We start from the raw sequence: 25,722 nt of genomic DNA, 5'->3' as shown, positions 1-25,722 counted from the left end.
TCTGATACCTGTTGCGATCTGTCTATTAATGCAGGTACTACAGCTCCCAGGATTGAGCATGCTCTGCTCCATGTTGGGAGTATTAGTACCTGCAGTTAAGAAAAGATCACAGCGGATGTCACTCTTGATGCCCACTGTGATCCTCCTGTATAATGTATAGATGCGGGAGCTCTTCTATGGTCCCCTGCACCGACGTATATATACACATGTTCCTATTTCCCACGGAGAGCTGTGATTGGCTGGAACCATCTGGCCAATTCCTTCACTACTGTATCTTTTTTTTTTTTTTTTATTGTACCCTACGAAATTTTATTAAAAAAGGTATCTCTATCACTTTTTTGGATTGCGAAAGTCCAAAAAAGAATAAAAACCGCCTGCAAATCGCCAAAGTTAAAACCCACACATCGTTTTTCTTCACATATCGTTTTTTCACTCCCATAGACTTCTATGGGAGAAAAACGGCACGATTTTGACAAAAAAAAACGCCAGTGGCTCAACATGCTGCGATTTTGGAAAACCGCCAAGAAGCTGAAGAACATCAAAAAAGAATGAAAAAATGCCAAAGGATAAAAAAAAAAACGCCAAAGTGAAAAACGGCAAGTGGAATAAGAATTTAGCGATTTCTCATTGATTTACAGCTAACATCTGGCCGCAGCGTTTTTTGGCTGAAAAAACGCCATGCTGCAGAATTGACCTTTTTCTTTTTGCACTTACTGTGTGGCAAATATAAAGGGTTGCCTTTACTCTGCTTTGTCAGTTAATTTCAAGTGATATCAATTAAAATGAAAATAAAAAAGTTACTACTTTTGCACGACAAAACTCTCCTTGTAGGCTTTTTGCATCTCCATATTTTAAGGATTATAACTTTGTGTTTATTTTAACCCCTTAAGGACTCAGGGTTTTTCAGTTTTTGCACTTTAGTTTTTTTCCTACTTACCTTTAAAAAATCATAACCCTTTCAATTTTGCGCCTAAAAATCCATATGATGGCTTATTTTTTGCGCCATCAATTCTACTTTGTAATTACATCAGTCATTTTACCCAAAACTCTACCGTGAAACGAAAAAAAAAATCATTGTGTGTCAAAATTGAAAAAATGCTATTTTGTAATTTTGGGGGCTTCCGTTTCTACACAGTACATTTTTTGGTAAAAATGACACCTTATCTTTATTCTGTAGGTCCATACTATTAAAATGATCCCCTACTTATATAGGTTTTATTTTGTCGTAATTCTGAAAGTAATCATAACTACATGCAGGAAAATGTACACGTTTAAAATTGTCATCTTCTGACCCCTATAACTTTTTATGAGGGCTCATTTTTTGCACCGTGATCTGAAGTTTTTAGCGGTACCATTTTTGTATTGATCGAAATTTTTTCATGATATAAAAAGTGACCAAAAATATGCTATTTTGGACTCTTTTTGCGCGTGCGCCATTGACCGTGCAGTTTAATTAATGATATATTTTTATAATTCAGACATTTCCGCATGCGGTGATACCACATATGTTTATTTATTTATTTATTTTTTAACCCCTTAAGGACGCAGCCCTTTATCACCTTAAGGACTGAGCCCTTTTTCGCAATTATGACCACCGTCACTTTACAAATTAATAACGCGAAAATGCTTTTACCGAATATTATGATTCTGAGATTGTTTTTTCGTGACATATTCTACTTTATTTTGCTGGTAAATTTTCGGCGTTACTTGCATCCTTTTTTGGTGAAAAATCCCCAAATTTCATGAAAATTTAGAACATTTTTCATTTTTCTAACTTTGAAGCTCTCTAATTGTAAGGAAAATGGATATTCCAAATACATTTTATTTTTCTTCACAAACACAATATGTCCACTTTATGTTGGCATCATAAAATGGACATATTTTTGCTTTTTGAAAAAATTAGAGGGCTTCAAAGTAGAGCAGCAATTTTCAAAAATGTCATGAAAATTGCTAAATCTGAAGGGACAGATGTTACAGAACTACAACTCCCAGCATGCCTGGGCAGTCGAGGCATGCTGAGAGTTGTAGTTTGGCAACATCTGGAGGGCTACTGTTTGGGCACCACTGTAACAGTGGTCTCCAAACTTTGACCCTCCAGATGTTGCAAAACTACAACTCCCAGCATGCCCAGACAGCCTTTGGCTCTCTGGGCATGCTGGGAGTTGCAGTTTGGCCCCCCTAGTGGTTGCCACAGTAAAGATCGATTTACTTTCACTTTCAATTCCCCCCCCCCCCCCCACTGTCGATTCCCTACCTGATCAGGATCCTGCAGGCTCCATCGAAGATCCCAGGTCCCCAGGCATCTTCTCCTGCAGGTACGGCCTCCATCTTCTTTCCAGAGCCCCTCGACATCCAGGGGCGGGCAGAACGGGGGGTTACCATGGCAACCCCCTGTCCTGCGCTGCCATTGGTCAGAACTCTGTTCTGACTAATGCCAGAGGATAGGAGTAGATCGCAGCTTTGCGACCTCACTCCTATCCTTTAGGCTGATCGGGGCTGTTGCTGACATCTCCGATCAGCCCTATTTTCCGGGTGATCGGGTCACCAGAGACCCGATCAGCCCAGAATTGGAGAAAATCGCATGTCTGAATTGACATGCAATTTTCTCCGATCGCCGATATGGGGGGGTCTCAGGACCCTCCCTGGGCAATGTGCCAGGGTGCCTGCTGAATGATTTCAGCAGGCATCCGGCTCCAGTCCCAAACCTAGCGGTGGGGACCGGTGGGGACCGGATTTCCCACGGGCGTATGGATACGCCCTCGGTCCTTAAGGACTCGGAATGCAGGGCGTATTCATACACCCTGTGTCCTGAAGAGGTTAAAGGGGTACTCCGGTGGAAAACTTTTTTTCTTTAAAGAGGTACTCCGGCAGTAAGACATCTTATCCCCTATCCAAAGGATAGGGGATAAGATGCCTGATCGTGGGGACTGAGCACGCTCCGGGGGTTGATTCTAACAGGGTCCGGCGTGGAAGATCACGGGGGTCCCCAGCAGCGGGACCCCCGCAATCAGGCATCTTATCCCTATCCTTTGGAGTAAGCTTTTAAATCAACTGGTGCCAGAAAGTTGAACAGATTTGTAAATTACTTCTATTAAAAAAATCTTAATCCTTCCAGTACTTATTAGCTGCTGAATACTACAGAGAAAATTATTTTCTTTTTGGAACACAGTGCTCTCTGCTGACATCACGAGCACAGTGCTCTCTGCTGACATCTCTGTCCATTTTAGGAACTGTCCAGAGCAGCATATGTTTGCTATGGGGATTTTCTCCTACTCTGGACAGTTCTTAAAATGGACAGAGATGTCAGCAGAGAGCACTGTGGTCATGATGTCAGCAGAGAGCTCTGTGTTCAAAACATTTCCTCTGTAGTATTCAGCAGCAAATAAGTACTGGAAGGATTACGATTTTTTTTATAGAAGTAATTTACAAATCTGTTTAACTTTCTGGCACCAGTTGATTTAAAAAATAAATAAAAAAAATAAAAGTTTTCCACCAGAGTACCCCTTTAAATGGGAAAAGGGGGGTGATTCAAACTTTTATTAGGGAAGGGGTTAAATGATCTTTATTCACTTTTTTCCCCCTTTTTTTTGCAGTTTTATAGCTCCCATAGAGGGCTATAACACTGCACACACTGATCTTTTACATTGATCAATGGTTTCTCATAGGAAACCATTGACCAATTATTCTGCCGCGTGACTGCTCATGCCTGGATCTCAGGCACTGAGCAGTCATTCAGCAATCTGACAACAGGAGGCAAGGTAAGGGACACTCATGCTGTCCTACAGCTGTTCGTGATGCCGCGATTTTGCCGCGGCAATCCCAAACAGCCCCCTGAGCTAACCGGCAATGTTTTACTTTCACTTTAGACACGGCGTTCAACGGGCCCGGCCATTGTTAGAGGCCTGGCCCGACCCGCTATGACACGCTGTGGCCCTGTGTTATAGAACGGGGGGAGCGGACTCAGGACATACAGGTACGCCCTAAGTCCTTAACATATGATATATAATATGCTCCAGCACTTTCTTGTAAAGTGTATTGTCTTTGCCATCTAAACAGTGACTGGCATCCTATTAGACCTTTTGTCATGGCCTAATAGGTGTAAAAACATTGCAAACCTGGTGTCCTCCATTATGTCCCCAGCTACCATGACAACCCATTGGTTCTCTGGGACAGCATTGTCGGTTAGAGGAAAAAAAAAATTAATATGGGGCGCTTTTCTCCGCTGCTCTTGCAGATGGGGTTGTGACTTGTGGGGTGGAACTGGACTAACCACTGTTTAGTTCAGAAAGTCCACGTCCCGTCCACAATCACATATGCTAGCCTCTAGCACAGCAGGGAAGGGAGTGGAAAGTGTTAAGTGCCATGGACGAGCAGTACGCCCCCATCTGCTCTGAGTGGCACTGCTGTGCAGTTAGGGGACAGTAAGCAAGGATCTATATAGATATAGCTGCTTAGTGTCTAGCCCCAAAAGAGTAAAGTGTTAATGCACAGCATCACCACTTGACTTCTTCCTGGCTGGCTAAGGAGAAGGCATACAATGTACACCCCCTGCTCAGACCTACAGCTGTAAAGCTATGAGCTCAGGAACAGGAGCCTTCCACTTTTGATAGGTGAAACTCCGAAAATGTTAACAGAAGTCGGGGCTTCTGTACAGTAAACAGTGGTGATCTATGTACCACTGTTTACTGTATATGGAAGAAGAAAAGGTGAACCTGGATGGGGCATCGCTTCTCCCGAACAACTCATGGGATAAGATGTTGAAGGTAAAACATAATTAATAAATCTGCACCTGACTCATGATGTCAAAGGGTAGCAAATCTGCTGCAGATTTCCCTCAGCTATATCCACTGTGTGAAATCCACAGCTGACTTGCTACATGTAAACAAGCCCTTAAAGGATTTGTACTGTACATTATAAAAAAATAAATGGTCATAAATAGCAGTACCAGACACAATCTATGGGGAGGTATGGCCCTGTACAACCCCCTTTACATATGTAGGTGATTTTATTCGTGGGGTAGACGGGTCTCCTGATGTACGGAGCCTAGTTCCAGTTCTAAAGCAGAATATTCAGTTCATTTCACTATAATCTATGCTTGCCGTTTCTGAGATCAGTGTTCTCCCTTGTTGCTATTAGCATTGGTCTGTGAACCCAGCCATTGGCGTACATGGGACGGCAGCCAAGAAATCTGGTTCGGAGTAACCTGACCCCTCTTCTCTCTTTGCCACAATCAATCACGGCTAAATAGCCCGCACAGCCTGCGCCTTAGTAACAAATTATCCAATCGCTTAAATTGCCAACATCTGCTAATTTTGATTTGTTGTTACAATTTACAAACCTCCACTTAAAAAATGGATGTGCACTAGAAATCGATGACTTTGTAGTGTTATTAATATAAAGGGGAAACCGATCTGGTAGAACCCTGCTGTGTGTTTATGTTGTTACATATAATGCATGTTGTGGTTTTAACCCCTTTTTTCCCTTCTCTTCTTCCCCAAATCACTGTGTCCACTATTATGACCTCCGAAACACTAAACAGCCGATCATGGTGTTTAAAGGACATCGCAAAGCTGTCTCTTATGCCAAGTTTGTCAATGGGGAAGAGATTGTTTCGACGTAAGTATCTTGAGGAGAGAAACTGGAGTAGTGCTTCACATAGCTTATTCTCAGAAGTTTTCCCGCTGTTCTTGGGCAGAATCTGTAGAGGTGAAGTATTTTCATTAACATACAAACAGGTGCTGAAAATGACTGACTTGGGTGTTGCGGTGCATTGTGTTGATGTACATTGCAGGCTTCCTCAATTATTTATGGAGATAATACCTTTGAGTGGCCTTCCGAGCGATGTGGAGATCTCCATGGAGACCTGCCGAATGTTTTCTGTACTTTACACTGAAGTGCAGCCGCTTACTACCCGCTGGAGGGAACGGCGGTCCAGATGATGCTAATTATCAACATACGGAACGGATGTCTGAGGAGACCTCAACCTCTGCCTTCAGAGGCCACAGATTCAGCTTATTCTGTTACAGTGGGGCAAAAAAGTATTTAGTCAGCCACCAATTGTGCAAGTTCTCCCACTTAAAAAGATGAGAGGCCTGTCATTTTTTATCATAGGTATACCTCAACTATGAGAGACATAATGAGAAAAAAAATCCATACAATCACATTGTCTGATTTTTAAAGAATTTATTTGCAAATTATGGTCGAAAATAAGTATTTGCTCTAACAAAAGTTCATCTCAATACTATGTTATATACCCTTTGTTGGCAATGACAGAGGTCAAACATTTTCTGTAAGTCTTCACAAGGTTTTCACACACTGTTGTTGGTATTTTGGCCCATTCCTCCATGCAGATCTCCTCTAGAGCAGTGATTTTTTTGGGGCTGTCGCTGGGCAACACGGACTTTCAACTCCCTCCAAAGGTTTTCTATCAGGTTGAAATCTGGAGACTGGCTTGTTCACTCCAGAACCTTGAAATGCCTCTTACAAAGCCACTCCTTCGTTGCCCAGGCAGTGTGTTTGGGATCATTGTCATGCTTAAAGACCCAGCCACATTTCATTTTTAATGCCTGCTGATGGAAGGAGGTTTTCACTCAAAATCTCACGATACATGGCCCTATTAATTCTTTCCTTTACACGGATCAGTCGTCCTGGTCCCTTGGCAGAAAATCAGACCCAAAGCATGATGTTTCCACCCCCCATGCTTCACAGTAGGTATGGTGATCTTTGGATGCAACTCAATTCTTTCTCCTCCAAACACGACAAGTTGAGCTTTTACGAAAGAGTTCTACTTTGGTTTCACCTGACCATATGACATTCTCTCAATACTCTGCTGGATCATCTAAATGCCCTCTAGCAGACTTCAGATGACATGTACTGGCTTAAGCAGGGGGACATGTCTAGCACTGCATGATTTGAGTCCTTGGCGGCATAGTGTGTTACTGATGGTAGCTTTTGTTACTTTGGTCCCAGCTCTCTGCAGGTCATTCACTAGGTACCCCTGTGTGGTTCAGGGATTTTTGCTCACCGTTCTTGTGATCATTTTGACACCACGGCGTGAGATCTTGCAATGAGCCCCAGATCGAGGGACATTATCAGTGGTCTTGTATGTCTTCCATTTTCTAATAATTGCACCCACACTTGATTTCTTCACACCAAGCTGCTTGCCTACTGCAGATTCAGTCTTCCCAGCCTGGTGCAGTTGTACAATTTTGTTTCTGGTGTCCTTCGACAGCTCTTTGGTGTTGGCCATAGTGGAGTTTGGAGTGTGACTGTTTGAGGTTGCCGACAGGTGTCTTTTATATTAATAAGTTCAAACAGGTACCATTAATACAGGTAATGAGTGGAGGACAGAGGAGACTCTTAAAGAAGAATTTACAGGTCTGTGAGAGCCAAAAATCTTGCTTGTTTATAGGTGACCAAATACTTATTTTCCACCATAATTTGCAAATAAATTCTTTAAAAATAAGACAATGTGATTTTATGGATTTTTTTCTCATTATGTCTCTCATAGTTGAGGTATACCTATGATGAAAATTACAGGTCTCTCTCATCTTTTTAAGGGGGAGAACTTGCACAATTGGTGGCTGACTAAATACTTTTTTGCCCCACTGTATGTAAACTCAGTTACTTCAGATAATGAAAAAATACAAAGTCTTAGGAGCATATTCACCTAGCATGAAAACTTGACCAGCAAGTGGATTATATTCTATGAGACAGCTGCATCTTCTAGTTTGAGAGCCCAAGATTATCCTCAGGATAGGGGACAACTATCTGACCATATCTGATCATAAGTCTAATGTGGCTTTTATCACTAGATATAATAACTCGCATTCTGAAATTAAGAAGATATTACGGGCCAATTGGAATATAATTAAGGGAGACCCTATTCTAAAGAAAATTATAACTGAAAATCCTAGGTGTGTTTTTAGAAGGTGTAAAACCTTGAAAAACATCCTAGCACCTTCTATACCTAGGAAACAACGGTCAGTCAAAAGACAATATAAAGGGGGTCTAGGAGATGTAAAGGGGGTATACAAATGTGGCAATAGTCGTTGCAAATGTTGTGAACAAATTTGCAATAGGAGAACCGAGGTGGATATTTTAGATGGATCCAAACCATTTTTTATAAAAGAGCATTTAGATTGTAGTAGTAATTATGTTATTTACATGATAGAGTGTCCATGTGGGCTAAGGTACGTTGGCAGGACAATAAATAGCCTAAGAATTAGAATCAACAAACATAGATCTAATATAAAAAATGGATACACGCTACATAGTGTGTCACGCCATTTTTTGTACCACCATCAAAAAAACTATAAGGAAATGAAAGTGACACCATTGGAAAAAGTGAGTGATCATAATTACAAAACACTAAGCAAATAAGGAAATGTTTTGGATTTTTAAGTTAAATACCTTGGTCCCTCAGGGTTTAAATGAGATTTTAGAACAGGTATATTAGGGGGATGGTGGATGCGTGTGGTGCCTTGATATCTATTGAGGGTGGAGATGGGCACCATGTGCGCCTGCATTCTTCTGTATACATAATGATGATATATATATATTTTTTTGTATAATTCTTTTATATAATTACTATGGATTATTATGGGAAGATAATGATTTTAGAAGTCTTTTTAATAATGTTTTAATATTATTATCATAACTGTTACAATGATGAATTGTTAGCAAATTGTTACACCTGCAGTTCTTTGCGCTCCAAGCATCCGGAACTAAGCCTCTCTCATGCGTTCCACGATTCCGGAAGTGACGATAGAGGAATACAGGGTGGATCGGCTCCGAGTCGTGGAACGCAATGCATGTCAATGAGCCCAGCGCTAGCCGGAAGCCACGTGACCCAAGTGATGATCATGTGACAAAACGGAAATACAGAGAGACACCGGGTACCGAATGGAGCGCGGAGAGCGACGGTGACGTTGATGGTAAGTGATTACCGAGAAGTATATAAAAAAGTGACTATTCATTGTATTGTGCCTGATGAAGGAGGTGGCGTAAGCCCTTGTAACCTCGGAAACGCGTCGCGAATAAACTTTGTGAAGAATATATGTCGCATCGTCCTGCTTTATGACTGACCATTCTACTCGAGGAATATTACATGCCAACTTGGAGGGGGGCCTTTCTGCAATAATCGCTTAATCGCCCCCAATGTGGAGTGAGTTAAAACTGATACATGCATATCCCCTTCTCCCCCATCCCTTTACTTATGTCCTCTGAGCGCTGGTCATTTTTTTTAATCTCTCCCTATATTATCTGTACGGATGCACGTGGAGTCTATCCGGATCTAGACCCTGACGCGCTCCAGCATTGATTGGATACCCATTCTGGGGGAGGAACATCTCTGCAACATAAATATAATAATAATAATTTATTTATATAGCGCCTACAGATTCCGCAGCACTTACAATTATGGGGTACAAACAAAGACAAGTATCAGACATAATATTACACAATAACTATTCAAACAAGAGGTGTGGGGATATATTGAGGATATGTTGGGGATATGTTGGGGATATGTTGGGGATATGTTGGGGATATGTTGAGGATATGTTGGGGATATGTTGGGGATATGTTGGGGATATGTTGGGGATATGTTGAGGATATGTTGGGGATATGTTGGGGATGTGTTGGGGATATGTTGAGGATATGTTAGGGATATGTTGGGGATATGTTGGGGATATATTGAGGATATGTTGGGGATATGTTGAGGATATGTTGGGGATATGTTGAGGATATGTTGGGGATATGTTGGGGATATGTTGGGGATATGTTGAGGCCAATTAGAGACTGTTATAGGCCTGTCTGAAGAGATGTGTTTTTAGGCCACGTTTGAAACTATGGATGTTGTTGTTGAGTCTGAGGGATTTAGGGATAGCATTCCAGAGAACCGGTGCAGCACGAGTGAAGTCTTGGAGACGGGAGTGAGAAGTTCGGATTATAGAAGATGTTAGTGTGAGATCATTAGCAGATCGGAGAGAACGTGTAGGATGGTAGACGGAGATGAGAGAGGAGATGTACGGAGGTGCAGCATTGTGGAGAGCTTTGTGTGCGAGGATTTTGTACTGTATTCCGGATTGAATTGGTAACCAGTGTAGTGACTGGCACAGGGAGGAGGCGTCGGTGTAGCCAAATGGCGAAACAACGTTGGGGTGCTGGTGTTGTGTGGGTAGGTACACTGTCTATGTCTCCCAGCCTGTGTTTTGTGAGTGGGGAAGCTTTATATTCATTCTGTTTCACTGTTCCCAGGGCGTGCGGGTGTTGATTTTTATCCCGCAGTCTTATCTGGGCTCTTAATCGCTGCTCCCCTTTCTTCCTGAACACTCGCTGGAGGGCATCTTCCTAGTGACCTCCATATTTATGTATTGATATCTGTGTAATTATTGCATGACTTTAATGTACGGCCCCGTGGTGGTGAGGCTTCAGACCCGGAGCCTCCAGCGCTGCAGGTGGGTGCTGCATGAGAGATTGTGGGGGTCCCCACCGGTGGAACCCCCACGACCAGACATCTTATCCCCTATCCTTTGGATATCCTTTAAAGGTAAATGCTTCAGCAGAACAGATACATGTATGCAATAAAGGGCCAGGGTGCACACACCACCATGTGTTGCCTCCATTCTATACTTTATGTTCTGAATTACCGTATTTATCGGCGTATAACACGCACTTTTTAGGCTAAAATTTTTAGCCTAAAGTCTATGTGCGTGTTATACGCCGATATCCCCCCAGGAAAGGCAGGGGGAGAGAGGCCGTCGCTGCCCGCTTCTCTCCCCCTGCCTTTCCTGGGGTCTAGAGCGCTGATGTCGGCCCTTTTCACCCCCTGGTTATCGGCGCCGCTGCCCGTTCTGTCCCCCTGACTATCGGTGCCGGCGCCGATAGCCAGGGGGAGAGAAGCGGCGCCGACAGCCAGGAGGAGAGAAGGGGCAGCGGCACCCATTGCCGGCGCCGCTGCCCCGTTGCCTCCCCCCATCCCCGGTGGCATAATTACCTGAGTCGGGTCCGCGCTGCTCCGCTGCTCCAGGCCTCCGTCGTTGCTATGCGCTGAACGGCGCGGCGCATGACGTCAGAGCGCCACGCCGTGCATAGAAACGACGCCGGTCCCCAGCGTCGTTGCTATGCACGGCGCGGCGCTCTGACGTCATGCGCCGCGCCGTTCAGCGCATAGCAACGACGGAGGCCTGGAGCAGCGGAGCAGCGCGAACCCGACTCAGGCCTGGAGCAGCGCGGACCCGACTCAGGTAATTATGCCACAGGGGATGGGGGGAGGCAACGGGGCAGCGGCACCGACTCAGGTAATTATGCCACAGCGGATCGGGGGAGGCAACGGGGTGCCGGCACCGATAGTCAGGGGGACAGAACGGGCAGCGACGGCCTCTCTCCCCCTGCCTTTCCTGGGGGTATATCGGGGTATACACGCGCACACATGCACCCTCATTTTTTCATGGATATTTGGGTAAAAAACTTTTTTTTCCCAAATATCCTTGGTAAAATGAGGGTGCGTGTTATAGGCCGGTGCGTGGTATACCCCGATAAATACGGTACTTTAGTCACAGTGCAGTTTTATTGTATTTCTTTCATGCCACTAAAACAGTTTTGTCAGGCCGTGGACTCCACAAGAACTGTAAAGGTGCCTTACTTGACTGAGCCAGAGAAGTGCACAGGAGCTTAAAAGGGTACTCCACCCCTAGACATCTTATCCAAAGGGTATGGCCGCTGGGACCCTTGCGATCTCCTGGCCGGCACCCCGGCATTCTGAACATTTATAATCTTATAATCTGTTTCTCTTATAATGAATCCTTGCTGTCTCCACAGTGTTTTCCCTTAATGTTAGCTCTCCTCAAAACTCCTGCTCGCTGTGTGTGTGTGTGTGTGCGCGCGTGTGCCGATAGACCTACCTATGTCCATTTAAGTCCTGTGAGTTGTGAGGTGTGGCATCAATGGATTGGACGACTTATCTTTTTTAGCACATCCCAAAGATCCTTGATACGATTGACAACTGGGAAATTTAGAGTCCAAGCCAACATGTTAAAGGGGTACTCCGGTGAAAAACTTTTTTTTATTTTTTAAATCAACTGGTGCCAGAAAGTTAAACAGATTTGTAAATTACTTCTAGTAAAAAATCTTAATCCTTCCTGTACTTATTAGCTGCTGAATACTACAGCGGAATTTTTCTTCTTTTTGAAACACAGAGCTCTCTGCTGACATCATGAGCACAGTGCTCTCTGCTGACATCTCTGTTCATGTTATGAACTGTCCAGAACAGCATATGTTTGCTATGGGGATTTCCTTTTACCCTGGACAGTTCCTAAAATGGACAGAGATGTCAGCAGAGAGCTCTGTGTTTCAAACTGAAAATAATTTCCACTGTAGTATTCAGCAGCTAATAAGTACAGGAAGGATTAAGATTTTTTAATAGAAGTAATTTACAAATCTGTTTAACTTTCTGGCACCAGTTGATTTAAAAAAAAAAAAAAAAATTTCAGCGGAGTACCCCTTTAAACTCTGTCATGTTTCTCAAACCGTTCCTAAAAAATGTTTGCAGGGTGGCCAAAACCTTAATCTGCTGAAAGAGGCCGCTGTTTCACCAACTTAAACATTGCACAGAACAGAGTTAGATCCAGAGAAATGCCAGGACCTAATGTTTTTCAGCATCGCACTGTCTGCATTGAGGGCTTCCCATAGTGTATCCTTGTGCAATCTCTTCACAAGAAAAGCCACACTGCCGGCTGTCCAGTAGTGTTGCTCGCGAATATTCGCAATGCGAATTTTATTAGCGAATATCGCATATTCGTGAATATAGCACTATATATTCTTAATTACGAATATTTTTTTTTTTTCACAGTACACATCACAGTGATCACCCCTCTCTGCTTCCAGCTTGTGTGGTGTAAAGAAGGCTCTAATACTACTGTGTGAGACTGGTGTGCGAATTTTCGCACGTGAAAATTTGCATAGGCAAATTTTCGCATATACGAATTTCCAAATAGACAAATTTTTATATGCTATTTTTCGCATGTGCACATTTTAGCATATGCTAATTTTCGCATATGCGGAAAAAACGCGAAAGTTACGAAGATGCGAATTTAGCGAATATATTACGAATATTTGGCCATATATTTGCGAATATTCGCGAATTCGAATATGACCTATGCCACTCAACACTACTGTCCAGGGGATGATGCATTGGATAAGGCCAGAGTCTTCCATTGCTCCATTTCTGCTGTTCATTAGTGTTGAGCGGCATAGGCCATATTCGAATTCGCGAATATTCGCGAATATATGGACGAATATTCGCCATATATTCGCGGATATTCGCATATTCATAATTCGCGCGTTTATTTTCGCATTAGCATATGCGAAAATGAACGTATCAAAAATTGACAGAAGTGTAAATTCGCATATGCGAAAATTAGCATATGCAAATTTTCGGATATGCGAACATTCGCACGCCAGTCTCACACAGTAGTATTAGAACCTTCTTTACACCACACAAGCTGGAAGCAGAGAGGGGTGATCACTGTGATGTGTACTGTGAAAAAAAAAAAATAACAAAATAAAAAATTAAAGGAGTATTCGTAATTACGAATATATAGTGCTATATTCGCAAATTCGCGAATATGTGGTATTCGCGAATAAAAGTCGCATTGCGAATATTCGCGAGCAAAACTATTCGTAATTACGAATATATAGTGCTATATTCGCGAATATTTGTGAATTCGCGAATATGCGATATTCGCGAATAAAATTCGCATTGCGAATATTCGCGAGCAACACTACTGTTCATGCCCATTGTAAGGCACTTTTAGCTGTGTGCTCTGACTCCTTTCTAGTATAGCCAACAGTAACATTGCTAACAATTTGTGTTGGGGTCAGACCAGATAGGCTATCCTTCTCTCCTCACATGCATCAGTAAACCTTAGCTGTCCATTACCCAATTGCTTTAACCAATTTAATAGGTACGAACCAGTGCATACCAGGAAAACCCCCACAACGCCTGCTATTTGGAGACGTTTTGACCCAGCTATATAGCCGTCACAGTTTGAGCACTGTTGAAGTCGCTCATATCCTTACACTTGCCAACAGATTAACTTCAAGAAATGACTATCCTCTTGCCATCTAATATAGTGTTGCTCGCGAATATTCGCAATTCGAATATTATTCGCGAATTTCGCGAATATAGCGCTATATATTCGTAATTATGAAACACATCACAGTGATCATCCTTCTCTGCTTCCAGCTTGTGTGGTGTAAAGAAGGCTGTAATACTACTGTGTGAGACTGGCGTGTGAAAATTCGCATATGCGAAAATTAGCATACTCACATTTTCGTATATGCGAATTTTCGGGTGTACTAATTTTGCGTATGCGAATATCCCCATATGTTAATTTTTGCATACGCGAATATTCGCATATGCGAAAATAAAAGGAGAATATAACGAATATGCGAATATATGACGAATATTCGTCCATATATTCGCGAATATTCGCGAATTCGAATATGGCCTATGCCGCTCAACACTAATCTAATATATATCCAACTGCTTGACAGGCGCCGCAGTCACAACATAATGAATGTTATTTACTTGACCTGTCAGGGGTTTTAATGTTATGGCTGGTGGCTGTAAGTTCTTCATTGCTTCACGAAGACTTTCCTGTTGGCGCAGCGCTCACAGCTCAGACACGGGCTGCTCATTCCGTCATGTGGATCAAGCTTAAGCCGTCTAAACAAGAACTTATGCCCCTGTGCCCTATTAGGTCTCCCCTTCTATGAGAAAGGAAACGCTCTGAATAACCCAGCCCATCCATACATTATATATTCGGTCATCTCTCTGAAATGAATGGCCAGCCGCAGCTTCTCCTTGTATAAACAGCTGATCATTGGGGCTTAGTGAAATAGGACCCATGGCGATCAGCTGATCGATGGGCTTGCTTCTATTTAACAATGCGATGTCTTTGTGAAGCAGATCCAAGGGGAAGACATTTGGCAACACTACAGTTAAAAATACAATTGTGTATGTATATGTTAATGTGTGTGTGTGTATATATATATATAATTATCATATTTTTTTTTTTTTGACCAACTGTAGGCGACATACCATTTTTCCTTCACATAATTTATTGTGAAGGGAAAAAAGGTATGTCCGACTACAATGTAGGTCAGACTTTAGTCTGTGTGTGTGTATATATATATAAAGCGTTTGTGTGTGGATAGATAGATAGATACTATTACTATATTGTTATTCTTACTTAGCCAACTGTAGGCCGACATACCTTTTTATCCTTCACACGATTCAGTGGACTACAGTGTATGTGAAACTATAGTGTGTGTATGTGTGTTATAAAATATATATATATATATATATATATATATAGCAACAGGAGAATACAGCAGCACACTGCTAGCACAAAGATATAGATGAAACATGAGTATATAGATAGAACATGAAAAGCTATACAGCTGTAATGCAATAAATGAAGATATGAAACTATGAAATTATGAGGTACTTAGCTTGCAAATTTGGCGCCAAATAGCTTGGACCGTCCCACCACGGTAAGGGGACCTCATTCTGGGACGGACCCTACACTATGAATATGCCTCTGTGCGAACAGTACAACAGGCATTGCAAGGTCTGAAACATCCAAGGTACCTTATATACACCTAATAGAGGTGGGTGGGGTGCAGGAGCCAACATGGAGGTAGCCACTCCCCCGTATGTGTAGCCACTCCCCCGTATATATATAGAGAGAGATAAAGATATACAGTAGAGAGAGATATAATGTGTGTGTGTATGTGTGTTATAGAACAAATATATATAGAGAGAGAGAGAGAGAGAAAGATATACAGTAGAGAGAGATATAATGTGTGTATGTGTATATATATTATTTTTTAATTAGTCAACAATAGTCCAACATACCTTTTTCCTTTACCCAATTCCGTGTGACCAAGATGAGGATTCAGCTTTGGATATAATTTATGAGCCGACTGCCAGCAGCGGAGTTTTTCAGTCTTTTTTCCTGGCACATATAGGAAATTCTCTGTAATTGAATGTGTTCTTTTCCTCGTCCAATGTCCCGTTTTGATGTCTGTTTTTCTGCTCGCTCGCATTATGAGTCCTTTAATGTATCTATTCTACCATAGGAAGCGCAAACAATTCCCTCTACCTGTACTATAAGGGGCTCTCGAAAACCCTTCTGACTTTCAAGTTTGACACTGTTAAGAGTGTGTTGGACAAAGATCGCAAGGAAGATGACACCAAGGAGTTTGTGAGTGCTGTGTGTTGGAGGGCGCTACCTGACGGGGTAAGATTTCTATTTTGTGGCTTATAAATCTGCATTTCCAGAACTTTCATTCATCCAAGAAAAGAAATGTTTCTTGCATTATTTAAAGGGAAAGAAGTCCTGACTGTTCCCCCAAGATGATCCCATAGACTAACATTATGAACCTATCTTGGTTACGACACAGTCAGGCGAGAACGTGCTAAACGCATACGTCTCCCGATTCAATCTACTGATCGGTCAGGATCTGACTGCTCAGACCCTGACCGACCCAAAACTTTTAACATGTCTCCATTACATATCAAAAGTTTTGATATGACAGTGCCCAGTAAAATACATTATTTAGAACAGGGTTTCCAAACAGTGTGCCTCCAGCTGTTGCAAAACTACAGCTCCCAGCTTGCCCGGACAGCCAAAGGCTGTCCGGGCATGCTGGGAGTTGTAGTTTTGCAACAGCTGGAGGCACACTGTTTGGAAAACACTGCTTCACCAATTCCCAGTTGATGCCTACCTGGTTCCTGGTTGTTGGTCTATGGTTACCAGGCTTCAGCAATGATGTGCCGCATTCATACACAACTTCTGCAGCCAGGGACAGGCTGCCGCAATCACGCAAAGTGTTGACGCATTGCTAGAGCCAGGTGAACAGAGACCCTTGGGGACCTGCAAAGTGGGTAAATGAGTATACCGCTTTTTATTTTTTTATTTTAGAACTTTTTATATTACAAATCCTCTTGGAATAGCTATTTGTGCTGAATATTCATGTGTATGGGGGAGGTCAGGAGAGAGAGCTGTCAATTGATAATTATTGTAAACGTATGATTTCTCTCTTGGCCTTTAGGGTTTTAGACTAGTGTTGCTCGCGAATATTCGCAATACGAATTTTATTCGCGAATATTCGCGAATTCGCGAATATAAGCACTATATATTCGTAATTACGAATATTCTTTTTTTTTTTTTTTTCACAGTACACATCACAGTGATCATCTCTCTCTGCTTCCAGCTTGTGTGGTGTAAAGAAGGCTCTAATGCTACTGTGTGAGACTGGTGTGCGAATTTTCGCATATGCGAAAATGTGCATACGCTAATGTTCGCATATGCGCATTTTTGTTTGGATAAGTTTTCAGAAGAACAAATTTCCGTATGTGTTAGTTTTCGCATACGCAAATATTTGTATATGCGAAAATAAACGCGAATATTCGCGAATATATGACGAATATTCGTTAATATATTCGTGAATATTCGCGAATTCGAATATGGCCTATGCCGCTCAACACTATTTTAGACCTGTGGCCTGCATTTTCCCTCAGTCATATATTATTATATATAGAAGTTAAACACTTAAGGGATTTATTTATTTGATTGTTTGTTTGTTTGTTGATTGTTTCAGGTAAGTCTGTTTAATCATTGCATAAAGAAAATGTGTTTATCTGTGATTCTGCTTCGGCTGCTAAAGTTCCCAGTCATGTTCTAAGGCTCTCGAATGAGTCAAACATTGACTTGCAAGGAAACTACCTCCAAAAGGTGACACTGTAGAGTAAGCTCTCTTTTCTCCTGCTTACTCTCGCCTACTTTGCATATTTTATTTCCCGGTGGGGCATTGCCTTGCCTATAAGACTCCACATATCTTTTGGTGCTCTCCTTAAAGGGGTAGTCCAGTATTGAAAAACTTCTCCCCTATCCTAAGGATAGGGAATAATTTTCAGATCGCAGGGGTCCAACCGCTGGGACCCCCTTAATCTCCCGTATGGGGCCTCGGCAGTTCGCTGGAAGGGGGCATGTCGACCGCAGCACAAAGTGGCTTCCGATACGACCCCTCAATACAACGTTATGGGGGAGCCGAAGTGCTGCCTTCAGCAATCTACAGCTCTGCCATAGTGCTGTATTGAGGGGGCGTGTTGGCCGCCGCTTCGTGCAGTGGTCGACTCGCACTAACTGCCCAAATAGCTGGGGGCCCTGTATGGGAGATCGTGTCTCAGCGTTCTGACCCCCCGCGATCGGAAACTTATCCCCTATCCTTAGGATAGAGGCTAAGTTTTCCAATACTGGACTACTCCTTTAAGGAGAAACTTTATTCCTGAGGCTAAGTTCACACTGCTGTTGTGCTCCATCCCATTCTGGGTCCATTCTGCTCATGTTATATGGTCCCAGAACAGGTCAGAGGATAACTGACACCACAGTGTCCCAACTGATCCCATTAACGTAAATGTGGTCTGTAGGGATTTGGTAACTTACTGGAGTTGAGCGGAGAAAAAAATAACACATGCACCATTTTTTTCTTCTTCGTCTAAATCCCGTCATTCCGACAGAGCTCCATTTACCGGAGCATAACGACAGTCTTTAGTCCCAAAAACAATAATAATGTGGTGTAATATTCTCTAAAGAGATCCCCTAAGTGTCTACTCATTGTGTACGGACTTAGAGAAGCATCTAGGTTGGCAGGTCCATTCAAAAGACACTCTTTAGAAGTTATTATAATGAATTCCACATACCTTTGAGACTAAATTACAAGATAAATTCTTCTGAAAGGAATATGAAGAATTCCAGAGATTCTTGGGGAAAAGGTTTGTCCAGAAATAAAGCAGCAGAATATGATTCTATACAGTCAGTTAGAATGATGTTTGAGAATCGTTCAGTATTCTGTAACTCTTACAGAACTCGTATCTTCGTAGGCCACCTCAGCGCTGAACTTGCATAACTTATTCAATTGTGTCTAGAATAAAATATTATTCCGCGTTCATGTTCTACTCTGGCACATTGACCTTCAGTGTACCACCAATGTAGGCGCAAATCGAGATGCGAACAGAGCCTTACCACAGCCTCTTTATGTCAATAGAAGGGCTTTGTTAAATGAAGAGAATACAGTGAGGATTGTGCAATGCATAAACTCCATTCCATTCCTATCACTGCATAGAGGTTAGATCAGGTTTGGGTAATAGAAACTGAGGAAATTACAAATTTTTTTTTTTATTTTTTTTTTTGCCCCATTGCTTTGGGCCTCCAATCGCTCTTCTTAAAGGAAAAAAACAAACAAAAGGTGTTTTGCACAAAGCTGAACATGACTCTGCATATTAAGTTCTTCTCCTGCCTTCGTACTACTTAGGATAAAGCCGAGAAAATTGCTGGCTGTTAGTCTCAAAGAGTTCATTACTGCAGATAAGGCGATTGGGAGGGAGGGGACAGGGGGCGACGCAACTACTAGAAATAACAGAGAAGTAATAGAAGAGCTGCGATCAGCATTACATCCAGATAACAAAAAACTGCAAGCAAGAAATGAGCCTAGGTAAAAGGTTAATGCAATTGTAGACTGAGATGGTGGCGGGAGGGGATTCTTACAGAGGCTTTAGTGTGCGTGAAATCTTGAAAAGTGGTTTAAGATGAAAAACAATTAAAAGTTCGGCAGCAGCAAAATGTTACATGTGTGAACAGTAATTTATGGCCAAACTGTTTTTTGTGCTTTTCTTTAGAAAATTCCTTTTGCATTAGTAGCTAAAACCCTTATTTCTCGGTCATCTCCATTGGGGACAAAGAGACTGTGGGGTTTATCTTGCTGACACTAGGCATACAAAAAGAAAGTCGACCCCTCCTGGCAGGATATACCCCGCCTACTAACTCTGAGCTAATCAGTTATAGCTCACTGTAGTGTCAGTAGGAGGCCGACACAGTTCTGGAGTTCTGGAGTTATTTTATAGCTAGTGCCTGTTTGTAGGTTCTTTTCTCCTTTTTATTTTCTCTTTTTTAGGTGGGGGTTCAGGAGCTATCTTTTCCCCCATATGTGGCTAGGAGGCAAGGGGCATAGAGTATGCACCATTAACCCCTTTCCCGCCAACGGCCAGCGCCTGGCTTTGGTCCGGGTCCCCCTATCTTCCCTGCTCGTCCCGCTGCCTCAGCCTGACATGATGCAGGTGACCATAGCTGGCTGAAGACATCTTAGGTGAGTATGGCAGGTTAGGGTGAGTATGTCCCTCTCCTTCCCCAGCCCTCCTTCTCCCCCGCCATCCCTCCGCAGCACCTCTTCATCTGCCTCTTGGGGTCCCCTATTACCTCTCTTCTCGTCAAGGGTCACAGCTCAGCTACAGCCTGCTTTCAGCTCCAGCCAAGGGACACAGGACCTGGGTGAGATTATTCCACTTTATTGCTGTCTGCTTCTCACTAGCAACTATGTCCAACCCCAGGCCCGACCCCCCCCCCCCCCCCAGACAGGCGACCGCAGCCTTGGTCACCTACTACTCTTGTGTGGGCTGCAAGAACAAAATGCTTGAAAATGCTTGGTGGTTCCACTGATGCCACCTGTCCCGCCTGCTCCACCACACGCTCCATCCCCCCTGTGCCTTCTTCTCAGGATGTCCCTCCTGAACGTGCGGTGTCACAGAGTGGGTTTTCTCCCTTTCCCAGTCCATTTCTGATCTGGCTAGGGTCTCCAGATCAGTGTCTTCGGCCTTGGAGTGGTCTTCCCTGCGCACAAACCCCAGGGAGTCCCGCTCGGTCTCTCCTGGCCCCCACTCCCAGCACTCTCACAAGTGCCATAAAGTAATTTTGCCAGGCTCTTCTCCAGAGTTGCGTGTTCGGGATAGACATTCTTACCGTAGGTCACGCTCCTCTTCACCAGCTCACCGGCAGTACCCCCACTCTAGGGGCCGCTCCTCCTTTGACCATCTAAGGTCCCCAACTCCTCGTTCTAGGTCTCACACGTCCCAGTCTAAGGCTACCACCGCATGCTCCCACTCTCTAGGGGAATTTGCGGATGACTGGTCCGAATCCACCTTGGATCATGAGGACCACTCTGCCATGTCTGATATGGTGGACAGCTTGGTGTCAGCCATCAGGGACACTTTTCATCTGGAGGACCCAAGAGCTTCGCATCTTGATCCCCCAAGGCTTTCAGTTCTCATGCTGAAATTGAAGCCTTACTAGACGCGGCTTGGAAGCTTCCGGACAAACGTTTCCAGGGAACCAAGAAGATTCAATTTCAATTTCCCTTTCCTCCGGATCTGGTTTCCAAGTGGACATTGCCACCTGCAGAAGATCCTCCGATTTCTCATCTGTCCAAATCTACTACCCTGCCTCTGGCAGACACAGCATCCATTAAGGATCGGTTCGGACTTCTCAGCTACAGTAGGGCATCCTGTCAGGCACCCCTCGGGAGGACTTGGCAGACCTTGCTCGTCAACTCTCAGGCCAGGGACTTCCTCTGTTCAGTGGCTTTTGAGTCAGCCCGATGCATGACCTTTTCCTCAGGTAACTTGGTTGTGATTCGTTGATCCATGTGGCTGAATGCATGGGATGCAGATGCTGCTTCCAAGAAATCTCTAACAGAGTTGCCTTTCTCCGGTACCCAGCCCTTTGAGAAACGTCTAGATGAAATTATTTCCGAAGCTACTCGAGGTAAAAGTTCTCTGCTGCCGTAGAACAAACCTCGCTGCTCCGATCACCGCCAGAAGACTGCTATCTTTGTGGCCCTTTCGGTCCTTTGCTTCGGGTCACCCTCCCAAGCAGGCGCCCTCCAACTCTCGGAAAGCCCTTTGTTTCAAGGCGCGTTCTTCCTGGAAGCCAGACAACTGTTCTGAAGGTTTCGTGGCCAAGTCCGGTAACCGTAAGCCTCCCTCCTCCTGAAGGGACGTCTCCACCTGTGTCCGCTTCTCGGGTGGGTGGCCGGCAATCGCAAGGGCGGCACGTGCATTCGCTCGACGATGGAGGAGGACTCCAAGATTCTGCTCATGGCCAAGACTCGGGTTCCCGCTCTCTCCGCAATCCACATTCCAGGTGTGGAGAGTTGGGAAGCAGACTTTCTCAGCCGCTCCTCCGAGGATCCGGGTGAGTGGTCTCTACATCCGGGGGCATTTGCCGGCATTTGCAGATCTGCTATCTTTGGGGGACCCCGGGCACGGACCTCCTAGTCAGGGATGTGCACACATAGGGGTAAAAGGGGGCTGGAGCCCCTGCCCTTTTCCTCACTTGCCCCTATAGTGCCCTCACAAAAGGAGGTGCAGATTTAGGGTGACAGCAGGTGCAGTAAAAAGGATCCGTTGCTGGAGATTTGTATGTGGTTTAATGGAGGGTGCTGTGCCCTCCCTGCAGGAAAGGGGGGCCACTCATCCTGTCATTATCAGCTATTTCTCTGCTCCTCTCCACACGGAGGAGACAGGAGCAGAGGAGGCAGAGAGAAGCCCCACCCACAGTCTGCCCGGCCACAAACTTCAGTCTATGCAGAGGGGGACGTGGCCCTTACTTACTGTAAGTAACTGAAAATATATGTGAGTGATTGTATGTCAGTGTCTGTATGATGTGTATATATGTGTGTGTGTCTGTTTATCTCTATGTATGTGCCTGTGCAGAGAGGGATGGCTGGGGCCTTATTGTAAGTGACTGTGAATATATGTGAGTGATTGTATGTCAGTGTGTCTGTATGATGTGTGTGTGTATATATATATATATATATGTGTGTGTGTGTGTGTGTATATGTATGTGCTGTTATATGTGTGCTGTTATAAAGAGTACCCTTTCCTTCTGGAGAGAGAGTTCTGGCTTGGCATTAATCCCAGGGAACATCGCCTGAAAAGGTGATGTAATGAGCTGATTTGCATATTCCCCTACCCAGAATGCCTGCGGAGTGCTTAGTGGCCCTTGAAAGCTCCGTCACACCGGGAGTGGTGAACTCTCCCTGAGTTAAAAACTCATCCCGTTTAGCCTATATATATATATATATATATATATATATATATATATATATATATATATATATATATAATGTGAGCAAGTGAATGTATGTATATGTGTGTGTTTATATCTGTGAATGTATGTGTGAACCTGTATGTATGATGTGCCTGTTGGCAATATCTTTTAGTATATATTCCATGTTGTATGTATGTGTCAAAGTGTCTCTTTGTATGTGTGTATATTACCTATGTACTGTATGTGTCTTTATGTTATGTGCTTGTATGTATTGTATGAAGCACATTATTAGGGAATTAAAAGAGGAATCTAAGCACAGTATATAGGGAATTTATGGAAGCACAGAATATATTTTAGTTATATTGGAACATAATATTTTTATGTATTCTGGCACTGTGTATAGATCCTTAATGGTGGCACAGTATAGTTAAATAACAGTGGCACAGTATATAGTTAATTAATGGAAGCACAGTATATAGGGAATTAATAGATGAATGGTGGCACAGTATATAGGGAATTAATAGATGAATGGTTGTCACATGTTTTCTGTAAATAAGACTGGTAGCACAGCCAAAGTGTATATACACATGGCAGACCTTCATAGAAACTGTTCTTGACTTTATTTTACAAAAACACCAACTTTTATGGGGATAGGAATGTCGAGGAGGCCCGGCGGGAGTCCACTGTATCCCTGGGCCGCAGCTCATTAAGTCTTGCAGACGTTTTTTTAACCCCTTAAGGACCGGGGGTTTTTCCGTTTTTGCATTTTCGTTTTTTGCTCCTTGCCTTTAAAAAATCATAACTCTTTCAATTTTGCACCTAAAAATCCATATGATGGCTTATTTTTTGCACCACCAATTCTACTTTGTAATGACGTCAGTCATTGTGCCCAAAAATCTACGGTGAAACGGGAAAAAAAATCATTGTGAGACAAAATTGAAAAAAAAAACGCCATTTTGTAACTTTTGGGGGCTTCCGTTTCTACGTAGTACATTTTTTGGTAAAAATGACACCTTACCTTTATTCTGTAGGTCCATATGATTAAAATGATACCCTACTTATACAGGTTTGAATTTGTCGCACTTCTGGAAAAAATCATAACTTCATGCAGAAAAATTTATACGTTTAAAATTGTCATCTTCTGACCCCTATAACTTTTTTATTTTTCCGTGTATGGGGCGGTATGAGGGCTCATTTTTTGCGCCGTGATCTGAAGTTTTTAACGGTATCATTTTTGCATTGATAGGACTTATTGATCGCTTTTTATTCATTTTTTCATGATATAGAAAGTGACCAAAAATGCACTATTTTGGACTTTGGAATTTTTTTGCGCGCACGCCATTGACCGTGCGGTTTAATTAACGATATATTTTTATCATTCGTACATTTCCGCACGCGGCGATACCATTTATGTTTATTTTTATTTTTATTTACACTGTGTTTTTTCTTTTATGGGAAAAGGGGGGTGATTCAAACTTTTAATAGGGAAGGGGTTAAATGATGTTTATTCACTTTTTTTTTGCACTTTTTTTTTGCAGTGTTATAGGTCCCATAGGGACCTATAACACTGCACACACTGATCTTTTACATTGATCACTGGTTTCTCATAAGAAACCAGTGATCGATGATTCTGCCGCATGACTGCTCATGCCTGGATCTCAGGCACTGAGCAGTCATTCGGCGATAGGACAGCGAGGAGGCAGGTAGGGGCCCTCCCGCTGTCCTGTCAGCTGTTCGGGATGCCGCGATTTCACCGCGGCTATCCCGAACAGCCCACTGAGCTAGCCGGCATGCTTTCGGTTTCACTTTAGACGCGGCGTTCAAGTTTGAACGCCGCGTCTAAAGGGTTAATAGCGCGCGGCACAGCGATCAATGCCGCGCGCTATTAGCCACGGGTCCCGGCCGTTGTTAGAGGCCGGGCCCGAACCGCTATGACGCGGGGCCATGCCGTGGCCCCGCGTTATAGATCGGGAGTGGACACATGACGTTCCAGTACGTCATGTGTCCTTAAGGGGTTAAATGATGAGAAGTGCCCTCTTTTTTTACTTGAGCCCCTGCCCTCCAAAATGTCTGTGCACGTCCCTGCTCCTAGTGTCTCGCCTCAACAGACAGGTCCCTTGCTTTGTCGCAAAGTCATGAGACCCTCTGGCTCTGGCGGTGGATGCACTCGTCATCATGTCGTCGTCCTTCAGTCTTCCTTACCTCTTTCCGCCTCTCCCTCTCCTGCCCAGGGTTCTGAGGAAACTCAAGACAGAGGGCGTTCCCACCATTCTCGTGGCCTCAGACTGGCCCAGGCGCGCGTGGTACACCAACGTAATTCAGCTGGTTGGACATACCTCTACATCTTCCAGTTCGCCCCCACCTGCTCTCCCAGGGTCCTCTCTGCCACCCCAATTTCCTGTCGCTGCATTTGACGGCGTGGCGGTTGAAATCGCGGTCTTGAGAGCTTGGGGGTTTTCTTCGGGGGTGATTCGCACCATTTCCGTACCTTTTTGTTTTCTTGCAATCCGGCCTGGATCAGCACCTGGTGCTCAGCTCTCTTAAGGGTCAAGCGTCGTCTCTTTCTGTTCTCTTTCAGCAGCAGTTAGCTTCCATCCTTCACGTCCACACCTTCCTGCAAGGCGTGGCCCATGCGGCTCCACCATACCGGTCTCCCACTCCTCCTTGGGATCTCAACCTGGTGCTTGGCGCCTTGAGGGAGGCTCTGTTCGAACCTCTCTGGGACTCTTCTCGTAAAATTCTTTCTTAGAAGGTCGCTTTCCTCATTGCC

The 25,722-nt window shown here is 43.7% G+C and overlaps 1 pseudogene; it reads left to right on the top strand.

The window, feature by feature from the left end:
* Positions 1–25,722, top strand: part of LOC130283205 (E3 ubiquitin-protein ligase COP1-like) — a 267,537-nt pseudogene that overhangs the window by 183,690 nt on the left and 58,125 nt on the right.

Source organism: Hyla sarda, chromosome 7 (assembly GCF_029499605.1).
Source record: "Hyla sarda isolate aHylSar1 chromosome 7, aHylSar1.hap1, whole genome shotgun sequence".
In the NCBI taxonomy this organism is placed as follows: domain Eukaryota; kingdom Metazoa; phylum Chordata; class Amphibia; order Anura; family Hylidae; genus Hyla; species Hyla sarda.
The sequence above is the reverse complement of the archived record's forward strand: the minus strand, read 5'-3'. Positions and strand labels throughout refer to the sequence as shown.